Raw genomic sequence first — 9,483 nt, forward strand, 5'->3', positions numbered from 1 at the left:
GTCTCAGGGCCGCAGCGGGGCAGGGGTAAAGGAGTGACAGGGTGGGGCTGGTGGGGGAAGGGGTGGAACAGAGGTGATAGTGGATGGGGCTATGGGTGGAAGGGGGCAGAGCCACAGACAGAAGGGGGTGCATGGTTCTGGTGCTGGGGCCCCCACACTTGTTCTCCCTTTCCCTGGGCTTTGGCATCACTAGCCCCTGCTTAGCGAGTAGGGTTCAGTGGTCCCCATAATGTGGGGTATGACTCCTAGGGAGACACAAAGGAACATTCATGGGGGCACCTCAGGGCCTGAGTCAGCCCCCATGGAGGGCAGGGAGGAAGCACCACTCAGCCCCACTCTGTCCCAGCTCTTCCCCAACCCCACCCTCAGTCTGGGCCTCTGGCTCCCAGCCCAGCGATGACCCCCTTGCCCCTGTCCGCACCCCTCTCCCCAGCAAGCAACAGCCCCACTCCCAGCCCTGCTTCTCGACCGTGGCTTCCGAGGGGCCACAGCCATGGCTAAGAGGGCACAATGTGAAATATTTGGGGACCACTGTTTTAGCGTGATGTCCTCAATCCTTCTCTGCAGTCCAATAAAAGCTATTCCTCACCCATCTACCCCTCCATCAGGATGGACTAGGTCTGTTCTGCTGCCCTTCACTCATACAGGAAGGAGAATAACATTTTATTCCACTCAATCCTAAAGTGATTTGTAACCCAAGACCATCCCAAACTGGTCATTTTGGGGAAGCGGCCCCATCATGCTGCATAGCTAGGCAGAGTAGGTGTGTCTATGCAAACACGGTCTGTTCCTGAAGTCTTTCCCCAGCTCCTCACTAGATGTGAGGGGGGAGCTCATTCAGACCCTGCTTACGCTTAGTATTTAAAAACTCCTTCGTGTCCCTATCTCTGTCGGCCTTAGATTTCTCCTCCTGTCCCTTTTGTTACAGCTCAGATGAGGTGGCCCAGTGGTTAAGGTGATGGACTGCTAATCCATTGTGCTCTGCATGCATGGGTTCAAATCCCATTCTCACTGGATGCATTTAGTCTTGACTCTTCCTTTATAGACAACCATCTCCCCACTTGGTACAATAACAGACACAACAATGTTGCTTCTTGCAAACAAAAACCTTCTCAGAAACTCCAACACCCCCCCCCCCGGCTTTAAATAAAATGTCTAAATCCCAGATTTCTAAAAAATGTCTCTAGTTCTGTATTTCGTAGTTTTTATCTTAAAAGCTAATGTTTCCTCAAGCTGAATAAGGCAACGCTTCAAAGGAAAATGTTAGAAATGGTAGGGGAGAAATAGGAAAGGAAAAAGCCCCTTTTCTCAGGAGATACAAACTCGACTCCCTCCTGTCTCTATCACCAGTGGATTTTGCCTCCCTCCTTCTGAGGTGTAAATAAAATAAAGAGGAGACAAGGTGGTTTGGCACAAACAAAGGTAAGTGTAGTCAGGGTAAAGGTACAGAAAGCTGGGGGAACAGGGGAAAATGCAAACTTAATGAATACAATGAAACAGTGACTGGGTTTGGGAGCTTAACGCTCAGGCCCATAAACCCTCCCTTGGAAACTAGAAAACACTAAACAATGCCCCAACACAGAAACCTTTCCCCACTGTTCAGGTGCAGTGGATCCCAGGTGCCGGCGCGACGCCCAGGACCTTCCACTCTCCCGCTGATTTAGAACCGTTGAGGAGGAGCACTGGGGAGTCCAGACGACGGTTGGGTTTCGTTGCTGGCACGGAGGCCCTCTGGGATGCTGGACACCAGGAATGCAGGACGGCAGGAATGGGGGTGACAGGCCTCCTGTTCCTCAGTCTCACGGTGGGACCGAGGGGGTTCTTCACTCTCCAGCTTGGGAGCACTGTGAAGACACGACCGTGGACGGGTGACTCAGAGATTCCCTCCTTCCTCATCACTGCACAACTGTTATCTTTTGTCTGAGCCAGGCAGAGTTTATCTTCATCACGTTCTATCCATCCACTTCTCAAAGTGTCATGTGATGAAGCATTCTCCGTTGTCTGTGCTTGGAGATGATGCTTTGACTTCTTTAATCCTCTATCAGAGTCGCTATGAGTGGAGATGAAAGTGTCAAAGACCTGGGAGAGGAATTCAAATGGATCCCAAACACAGTGCGATCATTGGGAGTTTAAATCCCAGGTTCCATCTATTGGCAAAGCCACTTCTAACAAGGTAGCTGTTTTGTCCCCCATTATGGCACAAGTTTGAAATATGGGCAGCATAGAGCCAATATTCATAACATCAACTACAAAAATGATACACATCTAGAGATAGCATCATTATAATCAGCCAATCAGAACCTCTCCATAGACCCCTTACAAAACAACCTTTCTACAATATTGACTGCAAATATAGAACAGTGGTCGCAACGGTGATCTATACAGTTACAGATTATGTCAATAACGTCACAGGAGGTGACATGGCATCAGTGAGACTGATATTGGAATAGCTTTCAGTTTTGGTGTCCTCATTTGAAAAAGATGTTGTGAAATTGGAGCTAGGGCAGCAAAGAGCTACCAAATGTTCTGAGGGCTGGAGAAAAATACCTTCTAGTGAGCTATTGAAAGAGCTCAACCTGTTTAGCTTATGAAAAGAAGATTGAAAGGTGACTTCGCTGAAGTGTTGAAGTGCCTTAATGGAGAGAAAAGATTGGTTATTAAAGGGCTCTTGAATCTAGCAGAGAAAGGCATAACAAGACCCAATGATTGGAAGGTGAAAAGAGACAAATTCCTATTACAACTAAGGCACAAATAGTCAACAGCGAGGATGATTCACCACAGGAACAAGCTACCAAGGAAAGGGGTGGATTCTTCATCTCCTGATGTCATTTAATGAAGACTAGATGCCTTTCTTGAATGTGTTTGCCCCCAAAGTAGCTCTTGTGTCATACAGGAGGCCTGTGACATGCAGGGGGTCAGATTAGATGATCTAATGGTCTCTTCTGGCCAGAAAGTCGACTAATTTCTGAAAAACTGAGTGTAGCATTGGGAGCAGCGTCTGATGTTTTCCTGTCTAGCCGGCTTGCTGACTAGAATGAACGCTCCTTGAGTGGGGTGATCCACAGGGAGTAGCTCAAACCTCCAAAGGTCCAGGCCAGGGGCAGGACATTGGCACAGCAAAGGAGGGATGTGGCAGTGACATCACAAAGGCCTTTTGCAGGACCTAAGACTTATTGGTCCAAGGTGGTGGGGAGGTGGTGACCTCACAGAGAGATGCTGACATCAGCAAGGCAGGACAGGGGTGAGGGGCCAGGGAAACCTCAGAGACCCCTGTGGCTTTGCTTCAGCAAGTCTCCTTCTCCAGGTCTCTCTTTGAGGACTGAGAGAGTATTCGGGTTCACGGACGTGAGCACCAGGAGGAACCTCTTTCGAGGTTTCTCCTTCCCTTTTAGTGATTTTACTAGAAAACAGCCGTCCCTGTTTAGAAGGTAAGAGCCTCCTGGAGGTTTGAAAGCTGTTCAGTCTGATCCATCTGGTGACAGGTGAATTCGAGGCATGGAAAACACGAGCTTAAGGAGGCAGAATTTTATTCTGCACCTGGGATTTTGTCCCTTAGAATCACTGGGGACATTAGGGTTTGTCCTTTTTGTTTCACCTCTTCCTCCATCGCTCCCTCCCTCCTTTCTCTTCTCTTGCTTCCTTTGTCCTTTTACCTGTTCCCCTCCCAACACCAGGAGGGAGGGGGAGAGAGAGAGTGTGTGTGTGGTTTTTTTTAGTTTTTTGCAGGGCAGTGCTCTGCAGTTCTCACTGTGGGAGGTCTACCCAAAAATGTGAGGCTGAACTATTGCTCGGGAAGTGATCCCCACTGGTGACCTGGGCCATCCTTTGGGCTCTCTGGTGAGATCCCTCAGCCTCCCATCCTCAGTCTCTACCCTGATTGGCTGAGCCGGGGGTTATTGACAGGGAGGAGACTCAGGTCCTTGTTTTTCTCTTTATAAGTCAAAACCAGTTCTATGTTTGATGAATTTTGCCGCTTCTCTGCATTAGTTGTCTCTGAGCAGTTCATGATTCTCTCTAACATTGCAGTTCTCCTCAAATACTTGCTGAATAGTTACTGTCACTGTTGTTGGTCTGGAGCTCATCTGAGAGCACTTTATTCAGGTCATTCAGTGTCTGAAATTCAAGATCCAATGGGTAGTTTGAAAATCAGGGCTCTTGGGTCCTATTCCCAACTCTGCCTCTGACTGGCTGTGTGACCTAAAACAAGTCAATTCTCCTTTCTCAGCCTTAGCTTCTCCCTCTTTCAAGTAGAAATAATAATGATCCGCTCTTACCTACCTGACGGTGGGTGGAGGATGGGGATCCATTGGAGAGTGTCACTAGGAGTAGGGCATAATATGAGGTGTCCTATCACGTTTACTCAGAGCAGATTAACACGTAATAGAATAGCTGAAATAGTCTATTTTATTTGCATTTTTTTATTTTGAAATTGTTAAGAGCAGCAATGACTTAGCTCAGACTGAAGCATCTTATCTAATGTTTGAGATCTAAGTGTCTCCTCTTTGTGTGCGAGGAGACAATTTAACACACTCTGACAAACAGGAGATGCTTTTGTTTTGCAATACAATATTTTTGCAAAGAACTTTCATCCCACTTGTTATGATTTTGAGAAACAAACCGGATTAGCCTGAATGGGATTTTCTGACAGAAATGGATTCAATGAAATTTCCCCACCATCTCGATTCCTGAGCTCTATCCCTGCCTCTGGGGGGGTTATTGTCTGTTAGAACAGGAGTCAGGACTGGTGGCTTCTCTTTCTGGCTCTGCCACCACCTTACTGTGTAGGCGCTTGGGTAGGTCACTTCCCTTCTCTGCACCTCAGGCTCCTCCCATCAGTCCAATGGGAACAGGGACAGTTCTCAAACTCCGGGCAGTTGTGAGCCTGAGTGAGATAAGGGGCGTTAAAGCCCTCTGTGAAGGAGAAAGGGGAGTTTCACAGTGTTTAGCACCAAGGAATTCTAAAGTTTGCTAAAATGTCTAGTCTATGGAAACAAGAAATGGTCGGGGCCAATCTTTAACCAGTGCCTTTTTAAAAGCCCATTCAGGGATGTGAGTCCCTGTCTTTCAGGTACCTGGGGTTCTTTGCCAGCAGGAGAGAAGAGGTTCCTGCCTCCTTTTTTGTGGCCTTGACAAACCAGGTGCTGTGCCCCAGTTCTCGTCTGAGATCCCTGAAAAAGAACATCTTCCCATCCATGAACAAGACAGGACCTTTCTCTAAAAGGGGAACAAAGAGACCCCTGAGACTTACAGACTAGCTAGCCTCACTGCCATTGCTGGAGAGATCCTGCAATACATTCTTAAGCACTCAGTTTGTCAGCAGCACCTACAGAATAGTTTGGTTCTTAGGACTAGTGAGCATGGATTTGTCAAGAACAAATCATTCCAAACCAATCCTCTTTCCTTCTTTGGCAGGGTTTTGGGCCTGGTGGAGGTGGGTAAACAGTAGATGGGATCTAGCTTGGGGTTGCTAAGGCTTTTCACACAGTCCCGTAGCACATTCTCACAAGCAAACGAGGGAAATGCAGTCCAGCTGTAATCAGTGTAATGTTGGTGCAGAGCTGGTTGAAAGCCCAGACTCCAGGAGCCCTTCTCCATGTTTGGCTGTCCAACGGAGAGGGTGTACCTAGTGGGTCCGGCAGGGATCAGTCCGCGGTCCGATACTATTCAATATTTTCATGAATGATTTGGAAAATGCAGTGGAGAGCATGCTTCTAAAATTTGCAACTGACACCAAGCACTTAGGAGCACAGGGTTGGAATTCAAAACGCCCTTAACAAATTGGACACTTGGTCTTCTTGAGCCAAACTCCATGGTTGGGCCCCTCTCTCTAGACTGGGCTGAAGTGAAACCCCAGAGCCAAACACTCCTCCCAGGTACCGAGCTCTGACCTTGAATGGTCAGATGCTGCTTAGCACTGTCAGAGCAGCTTTTGCTGGGGGATTCTCCCAGCACTTTCCAATAGCGGGAAAGTATGAAATCCCCATTTGACTGCTGGGGACAGAGCCCTAGAGTGTGAAGCAACTTGCCGAAAGTCCCCCCAGGAAAAGGAAAACAACCAGCAGTGGAACCAATAGGAAACCCAGCAATGGAACTCAGGAGTCCTGGGGGTGTGCTAAGGTGTCCTGATGTCCCGATTTTATAGGGACAGTCCAAATTTTGGGGTCTTTTTCTTATCTAGGATTCTATTACCCCCACCCCAGTCCCGATTTTTCACATTTGCTGTCTGGTCACCCAAGAGTGTGCACATGTGTGGGTCCCAGCTGCCTGCCCCCTTCATTGAAGCAGATGTGCATGGTTACTGCCCTGGGAACTGCAGGGCACCAGTGGACATGGAGTTGGCTGGAGGTAGGGTCTGGCTGCAGGCAGGGCAAGGGATGCGGGGCTGGCTGGCTTCAGGCTGGGGGGTGCATCAGGGGTTGGCTGGAGACAGGGTAGGGGGTGCGGGGCTGGCTGCAGACAGGGGGTGCAGGGCTGGTGCAGGCTGGGGGTGTGTGGGGGCTGGCTGGCTTTGGGCAGGGCCACAGGGGGGAGCGGCAGGAGTTGGCTGGAGACAGGGCAGGGGGTGTGTCAGGGGCTGGCTGTGGGGCTGGCTGCAGGCAGGGCAGGGAGGATGCGGCTGGTGCGGGCAGGGCAGAAGGTGCAGGGCTGGATGGAGACAGAGGATGGCTGCGGGCAGGGCAGGGCAGGGGGTGCAGGGCTGGCTGCAGGCAGGGCATGGGGCAGGGCCCGTGCAAGGATGTTTCATGCCGTAGGCGAAACTTCCACCTTGCGCCCTCCTCCCCCGCGCCCCCGCCCTAAGGCGCCCCACCCGTGGCAGCTCCCACCTCCACCCTGAGGCGCCCCTCTTGTGGCAACTCCCCCGCTCTGCCCTGCAGCACCCCCCCTCGCCCCAGCTCACCCCTGCTCCGAGCACGAGCACCCCAAGCACACCGTGACCGCTTCACTTCTCCTGCCTCCCAGGTTTGCGGCACCTAAGCCTGCCAGGTAGTCAAGCACCCTCCTCTGAGCCACAGCAGCCCTGACAGTTGACAATAGAGGCACCTTAACCCCTGAGTTCCTTCAATGTGTCCCCCTCCGGGGTCCAGCTCTGATCACCAGATACTCGGGGTATGTCTAGACCACCTGCCGAATCGGTGGGCAGCGATCGATCCAGCGGGGTCGATATATCGCGTCTAGTGTAGATGCAACACATCGAGTGCTCTCCCCTTGACTGCTGTACTCCAGCTTGGTGAGAGATGCAGGCAGAGTCTACGGGGAGCTGCAGCAGTCGACTCACCACCACTGTGACATTATAAGTATAATCTAATATCTCATTGAAAGGTGACAGGGCCAGAAAGAGTTAATTAACTCACCTCACCGACTGACCTGACCCATGGGTGAACCTTAAGAACTGCTTAGCAAGATATGTAAATGAACAGAGCTTTGAAATGCAAGTCTGCATTGTTAGAAGTAGAAGGGGAGATTTTTGCTCAGGTCTTGTGATGTAAGCAAACAAGTCTTGTCTGTTGCTATAATTTTAATTCAAAGAGCAAAAAAGGAATATTAACATTTATGATGGTACTTGAGTGAAATAGTATTATTGTCTATGTGTCTCTTTGAAGGTTGTGGTAACCTCTATTTGAACTGTTTAATGAATAAATTACCCTGTACTAATTGCCAGGATGTTTGGAAGGAGAGCTAAGCCTATTGTTTTCTCAGGCGGAAAGGCTGCTGGAAATGTATAAGAAGCCTGGGACACGATCCTTCTTCATCTCATATCTGCTTTGGGTTTCAAGACGGGGAAACCTTAAGCCACAAGGATTGTGATCCCCAGTCACTGACTGGAGCCACCCTGAATATGGAAATTGGACTATAACCTATGGACTATTTCAAAAAGGACTTTTGGCTACTACAAGCTCACCTCTACTATGTATCTGAACCTCAAGAATTGAATTCAAGTCTATATGTCTATTAATCTTTTAACCAACATTCTCTCTCTTTTCTTTTCTAATACATTTTAGCTTACTTAATAAGAATTGGCTATAGCATGTATTTTAGGTAAGATCTAAGTTGTAATAGATCCTGAGTATGTGGCTGATCCTTTGGGATTGGAAGAATCTTTTCTTTTATATGATGAAGTAAGATTTTCAGGAATCATCATCATATCTGACAGGTGTGTCTGGACGGAGGCCTGAGGCTGGGTACTTTAAGGGAACTGCGTGGCTTAAACTTCTAAGTAACCAGTGAGGTACTACAGAAGCTGCTTTGTGCTGGCTTGGTAAATCTAAGTATTGAAATCACCACCAGCATTTGGGATTTGTCTGCCCTGTTTTGTTTGCAGTTCACCCTGATTAAGTGACCTCAGCTGGCTCCCACAGGGAGCACCGTCACACCTACATCCAGGCTGTAGGGGTCCGAGGGATCTTAGGGGCCTTGAGGTGCACAGATAACTACGTCCAGGCCGTAGGGGTCCCTGGGGGGCTTAGAGAGTTTTTGGGGGGACACAGATACCAATCTCCAGGATCTAGGGGTCCCAGTGGGGTTTAGGGGGTTCATGGGGGGCATAGATACCTACGTCCAGGCTGGAGGCATCCTGGGAGTCTTAGGGGATTTTTGGGGGCCCAGGATACCTGTGTCCCGGCTGTAGGGGTACCAGGGGGTCTTAGGGGTTCGAGTGGGCACAGATACGTATGTCCAGGCTGTATCGGTCCCAGAGGCGATTAGAGGTTTTGTGAGGGGCACAGATATCTACATCCAGATTGTAGATGTCCCGGCGGGGGGATAGGGGGGTTGTGGGGGTACAAATACCTACATCCAGGCTGTAGGGTTTCCTGGGCGGTTAGGGGGTTTCTGAGGGGCACATATACCTACGTGCACATTGGAGTGTCCTGGGGGGCTTATGGAGTCTATATGGGGCACAGATAACAATGTTCTGGCTGTATAGGTCCCTGGGGGGCTTAGGGGGCTTGTGAGGGGGCACAGATACCTAAGCTCAGGATGGAGGGGTCTACAGGGGTCTTAGGTGTTTGTTGGGGGGGCACAGATACCTACGTCCAGGCTACAGGGGTCCCGGAAGGGCTGAGGGTCTGTCACGGAGTGTGGGGGAGTCCGGTCCTGCACCTCTCTTCCTGGGACACAAGGTGACTCTCAGCCAGCCAGTAAAACAGAAGGTTTATTGGACAGCAGGAGTGAAGGATACAGCAGAGTTTGGAGGCACAAGCAGGACCCCTCAATCGAGTCCTTCTGGAGGTTCAGGAAACTTAACTCCCAGTTTCGGATTCCCTGAATTCCAACCACCTAGACCAAAACCGAAACTGAACTAACTCCCTCCAGCCGGCCCCTTCCTGTGTCCAGCTTCCCTGGCAAAGGTGCTGACCCCCTCCCCCCTGCCTAGCTCACGTTACAGGCTGAGCACGTGTCCGGTCTTAAAGTCACCCCCTGCTCTCCCATCCCCCACAAAGACAGTCCCTACTCCATCACAGTAATGCCCAGAGCATTTCCCTC

General features: G+C 50.0%; 1 non-coding gene across 1 annotated transcript; it reads left to right on the top strand.

Moving 5' to 3' along the window:
* The first annotated feature begins 932 nt into the window (after positions 1-932).
* TRNAS-GCU (transfer RNA serine (anticodon GCU)) lies at positions 933-1,020 on the top strand. The gene has a single exon. It is a non-coding gene; the product is annotated as a tRNA-Ser (tRNA).
* The last annotated feature ends 8,463 nt before the right edge of the window (positions 1,021-9,483 follow it).

Source organism: Gopherus flavomarginatus, chromosome 6 (assembly GCF_025201925.1).
Source record: "Gopherus flavomarginatus isolate rGopFla2 chromosome 6, rGopFla2.mat.asm, whole genome shotgun sequence".
Taxonomy (NCBI): domain Eukaryota; kingdom Metazoa; phylum Chordata; order Testudines; family Testudinidae; genus Gopherus; species Gopherus flavomarginatus.